Source organism: Oryx dammah, unplaced genomic scaffold (assembly GCF_014754425.2).
Source record: "Oryx dammah isolate SB20612 unplaced genomic scaffold, SCBI_Odam_1.1 HiC_scaffold_23, whole genome shotgun sequence".
In the NCBI taxonomy this organism is placed as follows: Eukaryota; Metazoa; Chordata; class Mammalia; order Artiodactyla; family Bovidae; genus Oryx; species Oryx dammah.
Window position 1 is genome coordinate 32,689,480 of NW_024070207.1, and position 24,984 is coordinate 32,714,463.

Consider the following 24,984-nt stretch of genomic DNA (forward strand, 5'->3'; position numbering starts at 1 on the left):
TGACCAAACAAACTTAGTCTCCACCAATAGATGAATGGATAAAGAAAATATGGCATGCATGTACAATGGAATATTATTCAGCCATAAAAAGAATGAAATTTTGCCCTTTGTAACAGCATAGATGGAACTGTCTGGTATTATGCTTAGTGAAGGAAGTCAAGCAGAGAAGAACAAATACTGTATGTTTTTACATCTATGTGGAATTTTAAAAACAAAAAATGGTATGAATATACCTAAAGAGAAAGATACCTGCAGATACAGAGAGGAAAGTGGTGGTTGCCCGAGAGGAGAGAGGTGGAAGAGAGGCAAAACAGGTGAAAGGGATTAAGAAGTACAAACTACTAGGTATGAAATAAGTAAGCTACAAGGATGTAATGTACAGCACAGGGAAGATAGCCAATATTTTATAATAGCTTTATATAGTATATAATCTATAAAAATACCAAATTACTATGTTATGCACATGAAACTAATATTATGTCAACTACACTTTAAATAAAATCATGAATGAATAATTACCTCAAACTTAACATATTCCAGCAAGAACTGTTGATTTTCTAATGCCTCACATCTCACAAAACTCCTTCCACAGTGCTGCTTAACTCTGTAAAAGGCAGCACAACTATTCATTAGTTGCTCAAGTCACAAGATTTGCAATCATATATGTCTTTCTGTCTCACATTGCAATATTTTATTTATCATCAAAATTCTGTCAGCTTTCAGTTCGAAATTTGTTCTAGTATGATCATTTTGTCTTCCTCTACTGCTTCGTTCTAATGTAATGGTTCAGGTTCTACCTTTTTACTCTCTTGATGGAATTCTATTGTTTTGTCCTGGTGTTTCTGGATTTCTGCCTCTTTGAATTCCTCTTCCCAAGTCTCTGATACTGATGCTTCAGTTGACATATCTTCTTGGCTCTCAATTCAAGCATCATCCCTGAATACTACTTTTTTTAACCTTTTATGGCTCTGCATTTTACAGCTGGCAACTCATTGTATTCATTCAACAGATATTTGTAGTGTCCCCAGGTATAAGCAATAATGTTAGTTAAGTCGCTCAGTCATGTCTGACTCTGCGACTCCATTGACTGTAGCCCACCAGGCTCCTCCATCCATGGGATTCTCCAGGCAAGAATACTGGAGTGGGTTGCCATTTCCTTCTCCAGGGGATCTTCCCGACCCAGGGATCAAACCCAGGTCTCCTGCATTAGAGGCAGACACTTTAACCTCTGAGTCACCAGGGAATAGTTCTAGGTAATAAGGATATAGCATCAACAAAATGGATAATATCATAGCTTGCTATAGAACTGATATTCTAATAGAGGAAGACAGACAATAAATTAATAAATATATAATTCATCATGTGGGAGTAAGAGATAGAAAAGTAAAAACAAGTATGAGGGTATCAGAAACACTGGGTATTGTGTACTGTTTTTATAAATGGTGCTGAGGGAAAAGTACTCTGTGAAGGTAACATTTGAGCAAAGTTGGAGGGAGAGAACCATGCAACTATGGAATGAGTATTCCAGGCAGAAAGAAGAGTACTACAAAAGCCCTAAAGTAAGAATGTTCCTGGTATGTTCAGTGAGGCTGGATTGGTTACATATTGTTGTGTAATGCTACCCCAATACCTAGTGACTTAAGACAGAAGTTATTCATTATATCACAGTAAGCACAGGTTTAAAAAAATCTAGATGTGACTTAACTGTGTATCTCTGGCTTGCAAGGCTGCAATCAAGGTGTCATCTAGGATGAATTTACCTCAAGGCTTGACTTGGGGAGGATCCACTTCCTAGCTTACACACATGGCTTCTGGAATGATTCAGTTCTTGCAGTGTGTTGGATTGATGTCCTCAGTTCTTTGTTGGCTATTGGTCAGAGGCCCACCTTAGTCTCTTAACACATGGCCTTCTCTATAAGGAAGCTCACCATGTGGCAGTTGTCTTCTCTCTGATTTAGCGATGGAGGGAGCAAGATAGGGTGAATATGGGATCCAGTTTTTATAACCCAATCCCTAAAGTCACTTGCCATTACTTTTATAATATCCTGTTTCTAGAGGTGAATCACTAAGTCCAGTTTACCTGAAGGGTAGAAGATTGCACAAGGCGGTGAACACCAGGAGACATGGATCATTGCATGCATGCTCAGTTCAGTTCAGTTCAGTCACTCAGTCGTGTCTGACTCTTTGCGACCCCATGAATTGCAGCACGCCAGGCCTCCCTGTCCATCACCAGCTCCCGGAGTTCACTCAGATTCACATCTATTGAGTCAGTGATGCCATCCAGCCATCTTATCCTCTGTCATCCCCTTCTCCTCCTGCCCCCAATCCCTCCCAGCATCAAAGTCTTTTCCAATGAGTCAACTCTTCGCATGAGGTGGCAAAAGTACTGGAGTTTCAGCTTTAGCATCATTCCTTCCAAAGAAATCCCAGGGTTGATCTCCTTCAGAATGGACTGGTTGGATCTCCTTGCAGTCCAAGGGACTCTCAAGAGTCTTCTCCAACACCATGGTTCAAAAGCATCAGTTCTTTGGCACTCAGCCTTCTTCACAGTCCAACTCTCACATCCATACATGACCATAGGAAAAACCATAGCCTTGACTAGATGGACCTTAGTCGGCAAAATAACGTCTCTGCTTTTGAATATGCTATCTAGGTTGGTCATAACATGGAAAAGAAATGCAAAAAAGCAAAATGGCTGTCTGGGGAGGCCTTACAAATAGCTGTGAAAAGAAGAGAAGTGAAAAGCAAAGGAGAAAAGGAAAGATATAAGTATCTGAATGCAGAGTCTCAAAGAATAGCAAGAAGAGATAAGAAAGCCTTCTTTAGTGATCAATGCAAAGAAATAGAGGAAAAGAACAGAATGGGAAAGACTAGAGATCTCTTCAAGAAAATTAGAGATACCAAGGGAACATTTCATGCAAAGATGGGCTCGATAAAGGACAGAAATGGTCTGGACCTAACAGAAGCAGAAGATATTAAGAAGAGGTGGCAAGAATACACAGAAGAACTGTACAAAAAAGACCTTCATGATCCGGATAATCACGATGGTATGATCACTCACCTAGAGCCAGACATCCTGGAACGCAAAGTCAACTGGGCCTTAGAAAGCATCACTACGAACAAAGCTAGTGGAGTTGATGGCATTCCAGTTGAGCTATTTCAAATCCTGAAAGATGATGCTGTGAATGTGCTGCACTCAATATGCCAGCAAATTTGGAAAACTCAGCAGTGGCCACAGGACCAGAAAAGGTCTGTTTTCATTCCAATCCCAAAGAAAGGCATGCATGCTCAGTTATGTCCAACTCTTTGTAACCCCATGGACTGTAGCCTGCCAGGCTCCTCTGTCCATGGGATTTCCCAGGCAAGAATTATATTGGAGTGGGTTGCCATTTCCTCCTCCAGGGGATCTTCCCATCCCAAGGATCATTGGGGGGTCATTAAAATAAGACTACTTACTACACAGTTCATTGTGGCTGATACAGAATGGTCAGTGGATATAACCATAGGAAATGAAGTCAGAGAAGTTGAGGAAGGATCAGATCATGTGCATTCTCATGGGCCCTTGTATGTGTCTGAATTTAAAAGACTCATTCATCTGCTTTTGGGAGAATGGACTATATGAGATCACGTCTAAAGCAGGGAGAGCAGTTAGGTTGTTGTTGTTCAGTTGTTAAGTCCTGTCCGACTCTTTGTGACCCTATGGACTGCAGCACACCAGGCTTTCCTGTCCTTCACGAACTCCTGGAACTTGCCTAACTCATGTGATACCATCTAACCATCTCATCCTCTGTTTTCCCCTTCTCCTGCCTTCAGTCTTTCCCAGTATCTGGGCAATGAGTTTGCTCTTCCATTAGGTGGCCAAAGTATTGGAGCTTCAGAACTGAGCCATGAGACACCTCATCTGGAAGTTGGGAAGAGGAGGTGAGGCCAGCAAAAGATACCAAGAGCAAGCTGCCAATGAGGTAGAAGGTAAACTAAGAAAAGTTTCCTGAGAGAATATTATGTATTTACAGTACCATTTAATTCTTATGGCTTCAGGCAAGAGTGTGTCTTGAGGATGCAAAGATAAAGGTGAAAAGGTAGAACAGTTAAACTCATTTCCACTCAGCCTCCTTAGCAGAGATTGAAAATGGTGTAACTCATCATGAGAAACGCTGGGCTGCAGGAAGCACAAGGTGGAATCAAGATTGCTGGGAGAAATATCAATAACCTCAGATATGCAAATGACACCACCCTTATGGCAGAAAGTGAAGAGGAACTAAAGAGCCTTCTTGATGAAAGTGAAAGAGGAGAGTGAAAAAGTTGGCTTAAAGCTCAACATTCAGAAAACTAAGATCATGGCATCTAGTCCCATCACTTCATGGCAAATAGATGGGGAAACAATGGAAACAATGGCTGACTTTACTTTTTGGGGGGTTCCAAATCACTGCAGATGGTGATTGCAGCCATGAAATTAAAAGACACTTACTCCTTGGAAGGAAAGTTATGACCAACTTAAACAGCATATTAAAAGGCAGAGACATTACTTTGTCAACAAAGGTCCATCTAGTCAAAGCTATGGTTTTTCCAGTAGTCACGTATGGATGTGAGAGTTGGACTATAAAGAAAGCTGAGCACCAAAGAATTGATGCTTTTGAACTGTGGTGTTGGAGAAGACTCTTGTGAGTCCCTTGGACTGCAAGGAGATCCAACCAGTCCATCCTAAAGGAGATCAGTCCTGGGTGTTCATTGGAAGGACTGATGTTGAAGATGAAATTCCAATACTTTGGCCACCTTATGCGAAGAGCTGACTCATTTGAAAAGATCCTGATGCTGAGAAAGATTGAAGGTAGGAGGAGAAGGGGATGGCAGAGGATGAGATGGTTGGATGGCATCACTGACTCAATGGACATGGGTTTGGGTGGACTCTGGGAGTTGGTGATGGACAGGGAGGCCTGGCATGCTGCAGTTCATGGGGTTGCAAAGAGTTGGACACAACTGAGTGACTGAACTGATACTGACTGAACTGATAGCCCGGATATGGGGATGAGAGAGACAGAGAATGTGTGTGCATATTCAGAGACATATATTCAGAATTTTAACACTCTATAGTTTGGTAGAGGGCCCAATACCAAAGGGTATTGTTGCATGATTATATTCTTGTTGACCCAATTCACACATCAGTGTCCTTTACCAAGGTCCTGGGGGCATTTGAGTTTGAAAGGCACATAGTTATAACCATTGAAGATATTTTATATTTGTAGATGTATCCCATTCAGTTCAGTTTAGCAAAAACCAGAGACATATATGTTCCACTTCAATAAAAATATTAGCCAAATCAGTTTCCTCAAAGTGATGAAATGAATTTTTTCTCTCTAGAAAAAGATCAATAAATTAATTATAACTGATATTTGTATAGCATTTCCCCCACATTATTTCATTTAAATTCTACTCTAATGATGTGATGTATTTATCATCATCATCTTGTAGATGAGGCAAATGAAGTTCTTAGGGATGAGGTTAAATAAGCTTAAGCAGCTTATTTAATGTCATAGAGTAATAAGGCAGAGCTGGATCTTGAACCCAGTTTGTGATCAATTTTCCATCCTAGGTATAAGCAGTGATGGTGCTTGGAAGAAGGGTCATCCTCACCAGGAGCTATGACAACAGACTCTGAGAAGGGCTTTGGGAAGGTACAGGCAAATCAACTACTATGTGTACTGCATAGATAAAAGTGTTTGAATGTGAGGTTAAATAAAATGGCTCCTACGTATTAGATTGAAAGAAGCTATGCTTTATGCAGTTAGACAAATTCCTTCATTTCCATTGGTTTCTCTTGGAGGAGAATCAAATTCACTAACACCTGTAGCAACACCACACCTGTGTATTCAGTGGATCCTCTCCTTGATGGCATCAACTTTAGATACTCAGGATTCAGTTTAGTTTAGTCGCTCAGTCATGTCTGAGTCTTTGTGACCCCACAGACTGCAGCATGGCAGGCCTCCCTGTCCATCGCCAACTCCTGGAGCTTGCTTAAATACATGTCCATCGAGTCGGTGATGCCATTCAACCATCTCATCCTCTTTTGTCCTCTTCTCCTCCTGCCCTCAGTCTTTCCCAGCATCAGGGTCTTTTCCAGTGAGTCAGTTCTTCACATCAGGGGGCCAAAGTATTGGAGCTTCAGCTTTAGCATCAGTCCTACTAATGAATATTCAGGGTTGATTTCCTTTAGGATTGACTGGTTGGATCTCCTTGCAGTCCAAGGGACTCTCAAGAGTCTTCACCAGCTCCACAGTCCAAAAGCATCAATTCTTTGGTCTTCTGCTTTATTTTTGGCACAACTCTCACATTCATCCATGACTACTGGAAAAACCATAGCTTAACTAGACAGACCTTTGTCAGCAAAGTAATGTCTCTACTTTTTAATATGCTGTCTAGGTTGGTCATAACTTTTCTTCCAAGGAGCAATTGTCTTTTAATTTTATGGCTGCAGTCACCATCTTCAGTGATTTTGGAGCCCAAGAAAATAAAGTCTGTCACTGTTTCCATTATTTCCCCATCTATTTGCCATGAAGTGATGGTACTGGATGCCTTGATTTTAGTTTTCTGAATGTTGAGTTTTAAGGCAGCTTTTCACTCTCCTCTTTCACTTTCAAGAGGCCTTTAGTTCCTCTTTGCTGTCTGCCATAAGAGTGGTGTCATCTGTATATCTGAGGTTATTGATAGTTCTCCCAGCAATCTTGATTCCAGGTTGTGCTTCATCCAGCCCAACATTTCTCATGATGTACTCTGCATAGAAATTAAATAAGCAGGTTGACAATATATAGCCTTGACATACTCCTTTCCCAATTTGGAACCAGTTTGCTGTTCCATGTCTGGTTCTAACTGTTGCTTCTTGACCTGCATACAGATTTCTCAGGAGGCAGGTAAGGTGGTCTGGTATTCCCATCTCTTGAAGAATTTTTCATAGTTTGTTGTGATCTACACAGTTAAAGGCTTTGGCGTAGTCAATAAAGCAGAAGTAGATGTTTTTTCTGAAACACTCTCTTGCCTTTTCAATGATCCAATGGATGTTGGAATTATGATCTTTGGTTCCTCTGCCTAGTTCTCAGTTCACATACTGTTGAAGCCTCACTTGGAGAATTTTGAGCATTACTTTGCTAGCATGTGAGATGAGTGCAATTGTACAGTAGTTTGAATATTCTATGGCATTGCCTTTCTTTGGGATTGGAATAAAAACGGATCTTTTCCAGTCCTGTGGCCACTGCTGAGTTTTGAATATTTGCTGGCATATTGAGTGCAGCACTTTCACAGTGTCATCTTTTAGGACTTGAAATAGCTCAACTGGAATTCCATCACTTCCACTCGCTTTGTTCATAGTGATGCTTCCTAAGGCCCAGTTGACTTTGCGTTCCAGGATGTCTGGCTCTAGGTGAGTGATCACATCATCATGATTATCTAGGTCATGAAGATCTTTTTTGTATAGTTCTGTGTATTCTTGCCACCTCTCCTTAACATCTTCTGCTTCTGTTAGGTCCATACCATTTTTGTCCTTTATTGTGCCCATCTTTGCATTAAATGTTCCCTTGGTATCTCTGTTTTGAAGAGATCTCTAGGCTTTCCCATTCTATTGTTTTCCTCTATTTCTTTGCATTGATCACTGAGAAAGACTTTTTTATTTCTCCTTACTATTATTTGGAACTCTGCATTCAGATGGGTATATCTTTCTTTTTCTCCTTTGCCTTTTGCTTCTCTTCTTTTCTCAGTTATTTGTAAGGCCTCCTCAGACAACCATTTTGCCTTTTTTCTTTGTCTTGGGGATGGTCTTGATCACTGCCTCCTGTACAATGCCATGAACCTTTGTCTATAGTTCTTTAGGCACTTTGTCTAGCAGATCTAATCCCTTGAATGTTTTCTCACTTCTACTGTATAATCAGAAGGGATTTGATTTAGGTTATACCTGAATGGCCTAGTAGTTTTCACTACTTTCTTCAATTAAGTCTGAATTTTGCAATAAGGTGTTCATGATCTGAGACACAGTCAGCTCCCTGTCTTGTTATTGCTAACTGTCTAGAGCTTCTCCATCTTTGGCTACAAAGAGTACAATCAATCTGATATCAGTATTGACCATCTGGTGATGTTCGTGTGTAGTCTTCTCTTGTGTTGTTGGAAGAGGGTGTTTGCTATGACCAGTGCATTCTCTTGGCAAAACTCTGTTAGTCTTTGCCTTGCCTCATTTTGTACTTCAAGGCTAGCTTGCCTGTTATTCCTGGTATCTCTTGACTTTCTACTTTTGCATTCCAGTTCCTTATAATGAAAAGGACATCATTTGGGGGTATTAGTTCTAGGAGGTCTTTTAGGTCCTCATAGAACTGTTCAACTTTACATTCTTCAGCATTAGTGGTTGAGGCATAGACTCAGGGCTGAAGCCCCTGGAATATTCACAGGAAGATATTGAGAGTCATATCCAGGTATCTCAGACTCATGTAGCCAAATGCCATATATGTTTTCTTCCCTGAAGCTGTGTCCTCCTGACTTTGCTTTCTAGGAAATAAATTAAGAAGCCACAGTGACTACATTGGCATCCATGTCAACATCTTCCTTTTTCTCAGGCTTCAAGAAGAAGCTATTCTTGTTAAAGGGGATTTAAGTTGCAGTGTGGCAAGGATGCTATTGCTGCTCACACTCCCTTTCTATAATATTTCAAACTTTAGTGCCTTAGCTGGTTATAGAAATAAATCTTTAATGTTATTATTGCATTCATATTATTTCCTGTAGAGGTATCTGAAGCTTACCCTCTGCCCGATGATACAACATTTATTAGAATTCTCAAACCTATACTTATGTTTCTTTCTTTGACCTGAACTGAAATTGAACAGTATCACATGTTGACAGTGTGGAGCTCAAATCCATCTTCTGTTTTGAACTAATATTCTATCTTGTTTACAGACTAATGTGTAGCTTGTTACCTGTCAGCCCCAGACTTGTAGATTGAGTCATAAATTAATGGAAGAGTTACTAAGTATAGGCTAATGGTAAAGGTATATATATGTATCAGTTCAGTTCAGTCACTCAATCGTGTCCGACTCTTTGTGACCCCATGAATTGCAGCACGCCAGGCCTCCTTGTCCATCACCAACTCCTGGAGTTTACTCAAATTCACGTCTATCGAGTTGGTGATGCCATCCAGCCATCTCATCTTCTGTCCTCCCCTTTTCCTCCTGCCCCCAATCCCTCCCAGCATCAGAGTCTTTTCCAATGAGTCAACTCTTTGCATCAGGTGGCCAAAGTATTGGAGTTTCAGCGTTAGCATCAGTCCTTCCAAAGAACACCCAGGACTGGTCTCCTTTAGCATGGACTGGTTGGATCTCTTTGCAGTCCAAGGGACTCTTAGGAGTCTTCTCCAACACCACAGTTCAAAAGCATCAATTCTTCAGCACTCAACTTTCTTCACAGTCTAACTCTCACATCCATACATGACTACTGGAAAAACCGTAGCCTTGACTAGACGGACCTTTGTTGGCAAAATAATGTCTTTGCTTTTTAATATGCTATCTAGGTTGGTCATAACTTTTCTTCCAAGGAGTAAGCGTCTTTTAATTTCATGGCTGTAGTCACCATCTGCAGTGATTTTGGAGCCTCCCAAAATAAAGTCTGACACTGTTTCCACTGTTTCCACTGTTTCCCCATCTTTTTCCCATGACGTGATGGACCAGATGCCATGATCTTAGTTTCTGAATGTTGAGCTTTAAGCCAACTTTTTTACTCTCCTCTTTCATTTTTATCAATAGGCTTTTTAGTTCCTCTTCACTTTCTGCCATAAAGGTGGTATCATCTGCATATCTGCATATATATACATATATATATCAGATGTTTTAGTAGATTATTTGTTTCAAATGAAATTTTCTATGAAACAATATTTTAAAAATATAAAAATGAAGCTTTGCTGGTTACAGCTCTCATTGGTGTGCATCCCAGAGTCATGTACCCTAATCTCCCCCAGATTCTATGGTTGTCTTGGATTAACTCATTAGACCCTGCAAGACTTGTGGTTTGAAAATCACAAGAGTATAGGATTAGCACAAAGACACACAGTACTCCAGGGTAGGGCTCAGATTTATGGTTAAGAATGGAGCTGGGGGGAGGGATTAGCAGAATGCTCTGAAATGGAAACATTTAAGTATTGAAGCAAAGTGTAGACCTGACTAGGAGTCAGATTCATACAGGCAATTAAAGCATACCTTCCTACAGAGAGGGAATATTAAAGTAAGTGGAACCTTCCAGATAAGGCAAACAAGCTAGAAAGGAGAAAAAAAGCAAGTCCTTGGAAGGTTGGAAAGCAGAAGATTCCACAGAAGCTAGGAACATGTAGAACAAACAGGAGTGGGGTGGGAAGGAGGCAGACAGAGAGAGAGAGATCCTGAGAGCTTAGATCTCAGGTTGAAAAATTACATAAATAAATAAGAGGTAGACCGCATGAAAGAAATATCCTACTGGGAAAGCTGTTAAATGACTGAGAGTGTAAAAAACCTGACTTATTATTTATGAAATTAGAATACACTATGGTGCCTATTAAAATGTCAAGTTGCACAAAAGATCTGGGGAAAATATGCCTTTAGAGGAAAACTGTTTTCTGTGAGGGACCAGACAGGATAGGGTTAAATAAATAAAATATGCTGAGGAGAGTCTAATGTGGAGAGGAACCATCTGGCAAAATCTCCACTATGCCCACACTGCCGTCTTTCTCGGTGCCCTTCCCTAGGGGCCTTGGAACAGCTGTGTTGAGATACCAGACCCAGAGTTTTCACATTCATATCAAAAGTGAAACCCTAAATGTCTGCACTGCTGCTGATTAGAGAAAGCATTTGAGTGGTTCAATATTGAAAAGATTTGCGGCACATTGGATTCCTTTGCTTTGAAACACCCAACTTGTTATGAGTGTGTTTCCCCAATGCTACTTGGCTCCACTTTTATTTTCAAATCTCCTTGCTTTACTGCTGTATTGTTTCTATTGATGAATACAGAATTTCAAGGAAATGCTTGAAATGCTTTTAGACATTCTATTGAGCCCATATTTCAGTGCTGTTGGAAACAGAAAAGGCTTTAGGGTCAGTGAGGCTTGTGTGCAAATCTGTCACATAGAGGGGCAAACTGCTTAACTTCTCCAGCCCATTTCATCAGATGTAAAATGGGAGTAGTTGGTTATCTTACATGGTGGCTGTGAACAATAATTTATGCATAGAAGGTAAAGCACTCACTATGGTACCTGACCCATAGCCTTTACCCTATAAATGTTAGGTCCTATTATTATTATTATTCACTTCTCCCAGTGGAAACATAAGCTTCCTAACTTGATGCACAGATTTGTGTGTATAAAACACATGCATGCCTGATTAGTGATAGTCATCTGATTATTGTGACAGAACTAAATTTATCCCTGAGTGATCTAAAATGCAAATACTTTATATGTTTCACCAACACCTAGAATCTAGAATTGTTCTTAGAATAGTTTTCTCATCTTTTGTACTTTGCAAACTTCTAGAGACCTCAGGAATTATACTGATTTACCACCAGGCTTCCATGGGGTTCAGTGGTAAAGAATTTGTCTGCAATGCAGGAGATGGGGCCAACGTGGGTTCAGTTCCTGGGTCAGGAAGATCCACTAGGGAGGCAATGGCAATCCACTCCAGTATTCTTGCTTGGAAAATTCCATGGAGAGAGGGGCCTTTCAGGCTACAGTCCATGGGGTTGCAAAGAGTTGGACATGACTGAGTGACTCAGCACACCAGAAGGCCATTATGGGAAAGGGAAGGCAAGTGTGAAGTTCAGGGAACATGGTTCAGGGACCCTCATTCCTACCTCTCTTTCACTTGGGGAAACTTCATTTTTACCAAAAAAAAACCCCAACAAACAAACAAACAAAAAAACCCACCAAAAAACCTGATAGATGCCAAGGCAAGAAAGTATTTCAAGGAGTAGGGAGTGATTGACCATTTTAAATCTTAGGAGCATTCAAATAGCATCGAAGGGAAATGTGGAGCTTTAAAAAGGTAGCAGAAACAGTCAGATGTAACAACAACAACAGAGGAGGTAGGAATCCTTTGCAGAGGTGATTTTAAAGCTATGGTCCAAAGTGTTGGGGCAGCAGCCTAAGGGTCTGACCAATGGGATGTCATGAAACCATCTATCAGGAGCAATTGTTGTTTAGTCACTAAGTCATGTCTGAATCTTTTGCAACCCCATTGATTGTAGCCTGCCAGGCTCCTCTGTCCATAGGATTTCCCAGGCAAGACTACTGGAGTGGGTTGCCATTTCCTTCTCCAGGGTATCTCCCTGACCCAGGGCCATAGGTAGGCTCAAAAAATCAGGGATGAAAGAATAGCCTTCTGGAACCAGGAACAAGTGCTCCTGGAACCCTATTCTCCATGAGGACCAAGACCTCTTACTTTATCTCAATTACCCATAGAGGGAAATTCAACCCTATGGAGTTTCTACAAGGTGTTAATTAAAGAAAAAAATCGAGTATAATGTGATGCCAGAGCAACTGGAGGATTAGGCAGAGTGGTGTAAGATCGGTAGCTGGTAAATTTGGTAGGTCAGTGATCAAGCAAGTTCTTGGACAGCAGCTAAATCATGCTATTGCAAGCCAGGGCTGGAAAGTAGCTAGAGCCAACAAGGTTATCAAGGCAGTGATCAAGAAGTGAAATTATCAAAGTGAGACAAAAAGGACCAAATTCTTGGACAAAGGGGATAGATGCCCAAAGAGCAGCCCAGTGGAGAATAGGGACAGAGATCAAAGAATTAGGTTGGACCCCACCATCCCTGAGAACCTCTGTAATTCTGACACATTCTCATTCTATCTAGAGAACGCACTATGAAGCATTGCCTTTGAAAACTTTTTCTTAGATGTGACCATGCCTTCAGGGATCATGCAGTGCATTGGAAAGAACAGGACAGGGTCTAAGCAACAAATTAAGAGATTTATAGCATTTTCCTTCCAGGCATCCAACGCTCCTTTCCCCAGATCTGCTGTCACATGCAAAGAATCTTACATACTTTGCCAAAATGTCTGCTATGCTAAACCAAGATGATCTGATCTGACATTTTCAGTTTCAAATGACAACATTTCTAGGCTCAGTGAAAGGTCAGTGACCTTTTTAGAATATTTTAATTACATACAGTATGTTTGCTGGTATTTCTCAAGGGTGGTCTACTGACCAACTGTGCTGAACTCACTTGGAGGGCCATATTTAAAACGGGCCATATTTAACAGACTCTAGCTGATTCAGAATATTTGAGGGCAAGTCCTGGGAATATGCAGTTTAACATACCTACTGGGTAATATTTATCCATAAGTTTGAGAACTACTGACATGTGAAGTCATCCACTCAGCTTCTTCATTGGGGCGTCTTGAGATGTGATAAAGACAAGTGGCTTAAACTGATGCCTTCCCTGGAGTGGATAGTATATATATGTGACATCCTAAAAATAGTTTATTTATAGAAGCTTTTATACTTTTACACAATTTTTGTATATTTCTGACTCCCAATTTTTACTTTTGTTTAAATGTGTTCTGTATGCAGAGGTCAGTATGGTGGGATTATTTTTTAGGACTTTCTGTTTTTAGTGGATCTAAGATTCATTCACCACAGCTCCTGCAAGTACAGACAGAATACTACTTTTACCTTATTTTCATATAAGAAGCAATGAGAGATAAAATGAAAGAAATGCAGTCCAAATTTCTTTTTTTCCATAATTATGTTATCTGAAGTTTGGGGAAATATTTGGAAAACAGCATTAGAGTTAGGGGAAAAGACATTTAAATCCTTGTTGTTGCTATTTAGTCACTAAGTTGTGTCCAAGTCATTGTTACCCCATGGACTGTCACCCGCCAGGCTCCCGTGTCCACGGGATTTTCCAGGCAAGAATGCTGAAGTGGGTTGCTGTTTCCTTCTCTAGGAGATCGTCTCCACCCAGGGATCGAACCCAGGTCTCCTGCTTGGCAGGTGGATTTTTTACCATTGAGCCACCAGAGAAGTCAATTTAAATCATACCCAAGTACTAAATAATAAAAACATTGCGTTCTGGATGGCTAGGACTGATCCTACAATGGCTGGGAAGAACAAAAACTGCCATTATCATGAAGGTGATTTAGGGATAGAAGTCTGACCTTTCTTCGTTCTGTGAAAGTTACATTAAAGACCTGGTAAATTATGACACTGCTGAAGTGAAACATTATTATTATGTTCTGTAGTTTTTTTTCTCTAAAGAAAATTCTTGATCTTTTCATTTGTTTCTTCATGAAGTCTAATAGGCTAACAAAAAAAGTACAGACATTACAAAATGCTACCCAGGCAGATATAATGAAATGTTTCTAGAAAAACAAGCATTGTCCTCTACCCTGATGCTGACAAAAACCCATTTTACCTTGGTTCTATCCTTAGAGGGCTTCCCTGGTGGATCAGATGGTAAAGAACCCACCTGCAATGAGGGAGACCTGGTTTGATCCCAGGGTTGGGAAGTTCCCCTGGAGAGAGGAATGGCTACCTATTCCAGTATTCTTGCCTGGAGAACCTCATGGACAGAGGAGAAATATGAACAAGCCTCCCACTCCCCAGAAGCAGTTAGGGTGGGGTTTGGACCAACTGTCAGGGGTTAGGCTTTTGTTTTAAAAAGGTATGCTGACAGAGTAACCAGTCAAGAATTATTTACTGAATGCCTTTAGTGTGCCCAATATTGTGGTTAATGCTATATTAAGATCACCTCAGTTTACTCCTTTCTGCATCTTTTAATTGAAAATCAAGTAATAATGCAGACATTAGCTTTGCTTGTAAATCACCTAATCATACATTAGCTAGGTTCAATGATTCAGTCAAATTGGACATTCAGCATTTATTAAAATGATCTCTGCTACTTTCTACTCACTGCCTTCAGTTAGCTGAAATCAACCAGTCAGCATTCTGAACTTGGTCAGCCTGATTTGTTTATGTAGACACAGCCTTTGTTATTCAATAAAGTAATGCTTAGCAAAATATTCTAAGCCACCCAACTTCAATTGAATTGCTTGAGTCACTCTCAACAAGTCAAACTGGAAACAGGAAAAAAAAATCTCTCCTTGGCTCATTCAACTCAAGGATTGAATGCCCAGACAATATCAACCCTGATAAAATATAAGGCTAGATAAAGCACAGTGCAAGAGGATCATTTTGAGGACTGATCAAGTGTCAGAAGGTTGCTATTGAGATTTCAAGGCAGGACAGAAGCTAATAGTCTCTTTGGTGGTTATCTTAGGGTAGGTTTGACTTCAGGGTCATAGATAAATAAAGATGATTATCATCCGGATTCCAAGACACCATACAGTCCCTCAACTCTGCAAATTCCCATTATGCCCATCCAACAAGGTTTTATTACGGGTCAATAAATAAGAGGGAAGCAGAGTGATTGTAGCTGGTGCTCTGAGACAGAAGGAAAGGAACACAGCTGCATTTAATTGTGTTCTGACTTGTGTTTGGCTTCAGGTTTGCATTCAGTTAATCATAATTTGTTTCTCAAGCAAGTTTTAGGTTTCCGTTCATAACTGACTCTTAAATCTACCTCCTCAAATGGCTTTTCAGTGCTTAACGAGCTTACTACAGTGGTCTCCTGTGAGATAATAGCAATAAAATTAAAAGGAGGGAGTCATGAATCACAAGCTTTGTTCACAGGCCATGGTTTTTCCCAGCGTTAGCCTTAAGATGCTAATTAATGAGCACCTCATCAATCAGCTAGGTAGATATACTTGCCTGCTTGCTCAGCCCAGAGAAGGACCTAGCCTAGTGCAACTGTTGTCCTCTGCCACTTTGGGTTAATATCAATCTAAGTACTATGCTGGCCTCTTTATTTATTCTGGTGGAATAAGGAGGAGAAATGACAAAATATGAATATAGGATGGTGAAAATGCGGTATAGAAAAGAACAAAAAGACTGTCCACTGCCAGGTTCAAGCTTATGGTTTGTAGATAAGGTAGGAATGCTTGGAGAGTTTGGCAACTTGTGTGGATATGGTGGTTAGTCTACATGGCCTATTATCTTGGAACCCTTAGTCCTTAAGAATATGATCTTAAAAGAAAAATAGATAAAGGAGTGTGGCTCAATGTATTCAGCATTGTATTTTGAACTCAGATCTTGCTCACTACTGCTGGAAATCCCAGAGGGTCGTGGTCCAGTTAGCAGTGGCCTTCTTATAGTGGGAATAATAAAGTGAGGAAGTAATTACTAATGCTCGTTTCGTAGACCTAGAACTGTGTTATACACAGTAGGGATCTGGGGAATAAAATAATAATAAGAAAGGTGAGATTCTTGTTCACAATTAGCTTCAGTGTAATGGAGGGAAGTGGTGCCTTGTATTCATAGAGAACAATGCACAAATCATTGATTTTGAGAAACTTAAGGGACCTCAAAAAGCTTTTAACTCAACCTACATTCTGATATTTGAATATTCCTAAATCATATCAGTCAAGAGGTTGCTTGATATCTGTTTGAATACTCATAGCAGTAGGCATCTAATAAATTCTGGAGGTCATCTACTCGGTATTCAGACAGCTGACTTTTAGAAGGTAGTTGCTTATGTTGAGCTCAAATCTGCTTTACTGGAGTAGCCACCAACTTCTTTTCCTTGACATCACTCATCACAAGTATACTTCTTCCACATGATGCTGAAAATTAATAGCTATGCATCATGGAAACTTCTCTTATTATTATTTTTTTAAAAACATACCTTGTTTCTTTAACAGTTCTAAGATAATGGATAATCAAACACAAAACTTTGTGACACAGTCATTAATATAGAAGTCTGGAGGAAGAATAGTTGAATTGGGCTGGGTTGTCAAGAAAAATGAGGAGGTGGTTCTTGAATTACTTATTTACTTGTCTATTTTCAGTCTCTCCCTCTAGAATGTAAACTTTATGATGACACAGATTCTGTATTATTTATCATCGTGTTCCCAGTACCTAAAATTGTGCTTTGTTAGTAATGGTAGCTCAGTAAAAATGGGATGATTTGCAGAAAACAACCCAAGGAATGTCTCTTTGGCATATCTTAACAGAAGATAGCTGTTTCCCTGGTGGCTCAGACAGTAAAGCATCCACCTGTAATGCAGGAGACCTGGGTTTGATCCCTGGGTTTGGAAGATCCCCTGGAGAAGGGAATGGCAACCCACTTCAGTACTCTTGCCTGAAGAATGCTATGGACAGAGGAGTCTGGTGGGCTACAGTCCATGGGGTCACAGGGTCAGACCTGACTGAGTGACTGACAGTTTCACTTTTCACCAAAGGATAACTTTGAAACCACTATGTAAAATGATACTTAGTGTGATAGACTTGCTGTATATACTGAGTAACTGACATGAGTACAAGAGCTGAAGTAGCCAAAGTCCCCTGGAAAGTGAACACTGACTAATATAGCCTGAAAACTAATGGCTGCAAACTTTGCAAAAAGGTCTTATCTGCTGGGAGTTTCCAAGGGAGAATGACCAAGGCATTTATTACAGTTTTGATATTAATTTCAATTTTGTGTAGATTCTTATTGATTTGGAAATTACAAAGAGGCAAGAGCCAAGGATAGGGAGATCAGAGTTTGTTGCTCTAGCCACCCTACCAACCTCTGCCCTCCACCCAGCTCCCACTTCTTTGTAAAGGTAGTGTCGTGTTGTTCACCCAAAGATCACTTGACATGCACCTTTAATTGAATAAGTTGGGTTTAATACTCCTTGCAATGAGGGGGAAAACAAACCATGGGGAACCAAAGGGTGTCTCTGTGAGAGAGCATTACAAAGGACATATTCTAGGGTTTGGGCTTTGTTTGGGTGATTTGGAGCAGGGTCCAGATAAGCAAGGATTCTCTTTGGTGGGTGCTGTCAGGAAGTGGGGACAGTACTGCCAGTGGATATCTCAATAAATCTTATTTACAGAGAGGGAAGACTAGAGTGAGGGTAAAGCTGTAACTGAGAAGCAATGGTCACTTACATTAGCCAGGAGAGAAAGATATTAGGTATTTTGTGATTTGGGAAATGCTCTTTTTTTTGTTGTTTTTAGATGAAAATTAGGAAGTTTTTTCTCTTTATTGTGGTCACAGAGTGACCTTGTCTTATGTGGCATTCTGTGAGCTTGTTTATACTCAACAGGAGAACAACATGTCCTGAGTCATGAGCACCAGGCTGGATTCTAACAAGACTGAAGCCTAAGTGTCAGATTTGTTCCTGGATATCAGGGCTGTTGTTAGCAAAAAAGCACGATGAGAATAGGAGGTGGCTTCTACAATGGTGATGTTTCCTCTTCTCCCAATTAACCATTCACCAGGTACTGACTCTGTACTCAACTAAGGGAGAGTCTTGCCCAGAGCATTGTGCCAATGTATACATTTGGTCTTATTGATTAATTTTTGCTTTTCACGAGGGTGATACCCACAGGTGCTATTACAATATTTTTCTACAGTCTATCTGTGATCCTCAAGATGATTTTGAAGTGCATTCACAGAATGGCTTATTGTGGTCACTCTGCCCATTCACTGTCCTAATTTTTGCTCTTCTTCTCAATCATTTTTGAATGAAAAGGATACAAATACTTTCCACTCTGCATGCTGGGGTTCCTCCCACTGAGCACAAACTAATTGCTGCATTTACCTACACAGCTTCTGATACTGCAGTTATAAAGACCATTAGTGCTTGCTAGGAATTCATTCTGCATAATATATTAGGCTATGTTCTACCTTTAGGTTCATTTGGGAACATCCTCCGCTTTGTTGCAGATAATTAATATCATCTGACCACCTGCAAAACATTCTAAACTGGCCAGTAGAAAGACAGAAAGAAAAATTAATATTTACTGGTGGTAGGTCTTCTGAGTAAGATTTGCTAGGTCTTGTACAATGCTGGAGTTTGGACAGTGATTAATTAAGAGAATATGAAATAGATCCGGTGGAACAGCCTCCTCCTGCTTCCCTAATGTTCCATGGGTTTAGCAGCTTTGGACAATTTCACTGTGTGCCCCTCCCATCGTGAATAAGCTTTCCAAAACTAGGACTCTGTCTGTGTTAACCATAAGGAATCTCTTGGTTCTTAGACACAAAGTCAGATGTTTACATAAAGGCCTCACAAGCACAACTGAGCCTAAGGGAAATGTGTGACAGTGGAGGGAAGATGGATGAGGTGACAGGGTTGCTGGAAGTTGCAAATTGGGTCTAGGAAAGAAGAGATGATTTACATGTGAGTGCCCAGATTGATTCCATTGCAGCCCCAAACTGTTTCTCCGCCTTTTCCTTTCACCAGACCATGGTAATGAACCACGGGAAATATTGACTGGATGGCTTGGCCATTTTTGATCCATCTAGCATACAATCAAAACAGGTTCAGAAAAAAAATGATAAAATAGGACAGGTCTTTGATGCCTTCCCACTTGTCCTTTGGGTGTTCCTTCCATGTTTTGTGTATCTCTTCCCCATTGTTGAGTGCCCCCAGTGGCCCCTAAGGTGCTTCAGGACCAACCGCTCCCACACACATGCACACTGTTGCTGTTCTCAGAACCTAGATATTCTGTCTTCAGATTTTCCTTTTGCATTTCCCATTTACAAAGGGACCTCTTTTAAATCAATTGAAAACAACACAAATTAATCTATGTCCATACTGACAAGGAGTTACTGTGTTTGCCTTTCATGGCTATTTGCATTTTAGTGCATGTGACCCACTGTGCTTTATCCCAAAGGAATAACTCTAATAGTGAAGTTTCAGGAATCCTCTTAGGTTAGAGTTGGGAGTTATCTTTAGTTTGAGGGGCATCCTGACATTCCATATATACAAGCATGTAGACTGCCATTGACTCCAGCTATAACTGAAGCCAACTCATATTGTGTAAAGAAAACCTTTAAGGAAATAGTATCATGGGCTTCTCTTAAAAATCAACCAGCACAGAAACAATCAGGGAGAGTGATGGTTAATTTATGTGTCAACTTGACTAGGCCATGGAATACCCAGACATTTGGCCAAACATTATTCTGGGTTCTCTGTGAGGATGTGATTAACATTTGAATAGGTAGGCCAAGTAAAGCAGATTACCCTCCCTGATGTGGGATGCTGCTGCTGCTGCTGCTGCTAAGTCACTTCAGTTGTGTCTGACTCTGTGCGACCCCACAGATGGCAGCCCACCAGGCTTCCCTGTCCATGGGATTTTCCAGGCAAGAACACGAGTGGGTTGCCATTTCCTTCTCCAGTGCATGAACGTGAAAAGTGAAAGTGAAGTCGCTCAGTCGTGTCCGACTCTAGCGACCCCATGGACTGTAGCCTCCACCGTCCATGGGATTCTCCAGGCAAGAGTACTGGAGTAGGGTGCCATTGCCTTCTCCTCTGATGTGGGTTAGCCTCATCCAATCAATTACAGATCTGAATACAACAAAAAGGCTGGGTAAGAGGGCCTCTAGGCTGACTGCTTGATATGGGACATTGGTCTTTTCCAGCCTTTAAACTCACACTGAAACATTGGCCTTTCTTCAGTCTTGAGCCTGCCAACTTTTACACTGGAACTTTTGTCACTGGCTGTCCTGGTTCTCAAGCCATTGGACTCAGACTAGAACTACACAATGGCTCTCCTAGATCTCCAGCTTATTGACTGCAGATCTTAGGATTTCTCAGCCTCCATAACTGCATGAGTGTGTGTATAAATTTTTAAATATTTGTTTTGTTTCTCTTGAGAATCCTATTGGTTCATAGTTTCTGTTTGGTTTTGTTTCTCTTGAGAATCCTGTCTAATACAGATAGTTAACTCTTTTGTTAAAAATGATTGTGTATAATTAGAAGAATTAAGTAAAAAATTTGTTTTCAGGTTTTCCTCCCTGCCATCATTATTTCAACTTCAGGCTGAATGGACTAATCAATTTAGACAAATACTGATTTGGTCAAATTGCTAACTGATTGTAGTGCAAAAATCAAGTAGTTCAGGCAAGCTGTTGCATGTGCTGCGTGTGTGTTCAGTCATGTCTATTTTTTTTTCCTACCTCGTGGACTGTAGCCCGCCAGGCTCCTCTGTCCATGGGATTTTCCAGGCAAGAATACTGGAGTGGGTTGTAATTTCCTCTTCCAGGGGATCTTCCGGACCCAGAGATCAAACCCTCATCACCTGTGTCTCCTGAATTGGCAGGCAGATTCTTTACCACTGAGCCATCTGGGAAGCCCTCAGGTAAGTTAGTCATTTTAATCAAACACTATTCACCTTAGTTCTTATTAACTAGCTCAAACTTCCCTGAGTTGAAAACCATCCAAAGAAGTAATTTGAATTAATCTATCCTAGGTAGGAGCTATATAAGCTAGTTAAGAGAATTAAGGAAACTTTACCAGTGGGATCAAAGAGGCAGTCTTTCTGACATGACTGCAAATCAAGCAAAGCAGTAACAGTGGTTTGTCCGTTTACACCCGTTTTATCCAACCCTGGTTAAGTTTAGTCCATTTTTCATTTTGATTCATTTTGAATTATTTGATTATTTTGACTGAATTAACCAATCATATTTCATAGTTTCATAAAGAAACGTACTTAGAATGGGCTACATTTTTCAGCTCTACTTAATTAGGGACCATGGACATAAAAAGGGGTCTATGAACCTCTAAGATGGTCAAGGGAAACTATTACATGATTGAACTAAATTGCTATTACAAAACTATTTAGTAACAACTATTACTAAACTATTCTGTGATGAATTAAATGAAAGAACTGGATCACACTAAACTTGTTAGTTTCTTGAAGCTAGCTAGATCTGTTTCATTCAGCTGTCCACACTAGAAAAGACCCTGCAGAATAGAATCAGCTCAGAAAAATGGTATTACACAGTCAGGCTGGTTTGTTGGTCATCCCTTGCTGCCAGTATAAAACCAAATATTCAAAGCAACGTATCAGAAAAAGTAATAAAAGAGAAAAATGGTTACAACTTCCTACCTGATCTCAGAAGATTTTATTCATAAGAAGAGAATCCCATATCCTGAAGAAACATTAATTCAATTCATGCTCTACTCCTTTGAGGATTACAGTATAAATTCTTTCCCCATTGCCTGGCTCCTGCCCTGAATAAATTTCAAAGATTTTTTTTTTCCTCAAAGAAAAGCAAATTAAGATTTTTGCTTCTTCCTCAAAAGCTAACCATGTCACCACAGACCTGAATTGTATCAGAATATGACTTGAATACTGTAGGTAGGCTGTAAAAAACAAAACTAAAACAAAAAAAACACTTTCCCCCCCAAGGTTTTGGGGTTAGGTAAGTAAAAGCTAATGAAGCATATGCTATAAAGCATAATATAGACAAGAAACAATTCACAGGCAGGGTGTGCATATTCAGTTCGGCAGTTTTCTACTTTGAGAATTCCTATGGTCAATGATTAAACCCAAGCTGATGTCTCTCTGCCATCCTGCTTTTTGTCCACCTGTATGCTCCTCCATCCATGGGATTTTCCAGGCAAGAATACTGGAGTGGGGTGCCATTGCCTTCTCCGATCTAAAAGAAAGAATGGTATACTACATTGTAGTGCCCTATTTTTCCAACTGTGGGTCACATAATGAGTTGTGAAATAAATTTAGTAGGAAAAGATGCAATTTTTCTTTCACTTTTCTTTCTTTTTTCAGTGAAATAGAGTAGAAAATATTAGAGTGTGTTGCCCACAGTAATGGTATTATTTTATGAAATTTTTATATCAGTTATGGGATCATAATCTCTCTCTATGTGTATATGTATGGATATCTACAATACCTATCATATATGTGTTGTGTATACGTGTGTGTGTGTGTGTTTGTACTGGGTCATATGTAAAATATATTGGGTTGGCCAAAAAGCTTGTTTGGATCTTATGGAAAAACTCAGATGAACATTTTGGCCAACCCAATATTTCTTACTGAGGCCTGTGGTCAAAAAGGTTTGAAAGACATGGCTCAATGAAAGAAGCATTAATTTTACAGTCACACCAATCTGGATTCCTGAAGTGTACCCAGGTTGGAGGCAGGAGGAAGATTTGTAGCAGTAATACATGCAGAAAGAGAAATATCTAAATTGTATAGAATTAAATAATTCTGAATTACTAGAATTGCTAGCTCATTTTAATAATAAAAAAAGAACTACTCAAGTCAGTGTTATGGTTTTAAAATTCTTTCCTGATGATGTACCTCCTTATTGCCCACACCCAGGATATAGTGCCTAATACATGATAGGTGCACAACAGTTTTTAGTAAACAACCCAAAATTTCTTTAGGCTTTTAACCAATCAGGCCATAATTTGGGCTCATTGACTTGGGCTCATAATTTGGGCTATATTGACTTGTGGTCAACATAGACTTCCATTCTCTTTGTATATGAGTCTCCGGAAAGTCTCCTCTCAGTTTGCCTTTGTTCACTTGATTTTTAAAATATATAGTTGACCCTTGAACAATGAGCAAGTTAAAGGCACTGACCCTCTGAGCAGCCATAAATCTGCATAGAACTGCAAATGGCCTTCCCACACATGGTTCCTCTACACCTGTGTTTCTTCCATATCCACAGTTCTGCATCCATGGATTCAGCTAACCGTAGATTGTGTGATACTATAGTACTTATTGAGAAAAATCTATGTATAAGTGGACCCATACAGTTTAAACCCATATTGTTCATGGGTCAAATGTACATAATCTCCTTGAGTTTAACTCTTTTGATTTGGGATACTTGTATCCTATTGAAACATTTGAATCTTAATTCTGTTTTACCTTTCTTTCCCAGTTTTATGAACCTAGGGCAGAAAGTAAAACAACAACATAAAATAAAAATGAACACTCATCAATTAAATTCCAACCAGAACCATAAGATGCCCTTCATATCTTTATCCAAACTCGACTCAGGACTATCAAGCCAAACAAAATCAAAGAATGTTCTGCAAAAATCACATGCATTATAAACCGAGTTTTCAGACATTTTGCATTACTTTTGTATTAATAATTCTTTTGGTTGCCTATATGGTAGATTCTCAAGGATTTGAGGTGGCATTTTTTGCCCTATCAAATTATCCCCAAAATGTGCACTTTCAGGTAAAAAGGATATGCCTGACTGTATCATTGTTGTTCAGTCACCAAGTCGTGTCTGACTCTGCGACCCCATAGACTGTAGCCTGCCAGGCTCCTCTGTCCATGGAATTTTCCAGGCAAGAATACTGGAGTGGGTAACCATTCCTTTCTCCAGGGAATCTTCATGACCCAGGGATTGAATCCAGGTCTCCTGCATTGCAGGCAGATTCTTTACCATCTGAGCCAACAGGGAAGCCCATGCCTGACTTAGGACAGAGTTAAATTTGCTACTAAGCAATCAACCCTAAGCACTATTGATGGAGGCTGAAAGGGCAAAAACATGGTTTGTGCATCACAGAGTGAATCACAGAGTAAATCTAAACTTCTCACTTTCTGTTCTCTTCAGTCTTTCAGTTTAAAAAACTCCATAGACCATTGTTCCTTCTTTTTTCTTCTCTTTCTTTGGAGTCAATCAGAACTAGGTTTAAATTCTGCTTCTTGATAATTTTCCTCAAGAGTAAATATCATGTATTTAGTACTCAAAATGTTAGTGGCTCAGTTGTGTCCAACTCTTTGCAACCCCATGGACTATATAGCCTCTGTCCATGGGATTTTCCAGGCAAGAATACTGGAGTGGAGTGCCATTCACTTCTCCAGGGGATCTTCCCAACCCAGGAATTAAATCTAGGTCTCCCACATTTTTTTTCATCTTCTCTCACAATATCTTTCAAATGTGTTTCTTTCCTTTGCTACTGCTGCCATTTATCACCTCATACTCAAAATACTGAAGTAAGTCCCTAGATTAATGGGATTTTAACCTTTCTACTGTGACAACATACCAGAATATGACAGGCTCTTATCAGCTTATCAGTAAAGTGTTTCCCTGTTATAGCGATCATCATGTGGATGTTTATGGAAGAAAGAAAGTTATTAGATTCTAAAGGAGAAGGAGCAAATGAACAAACAAACA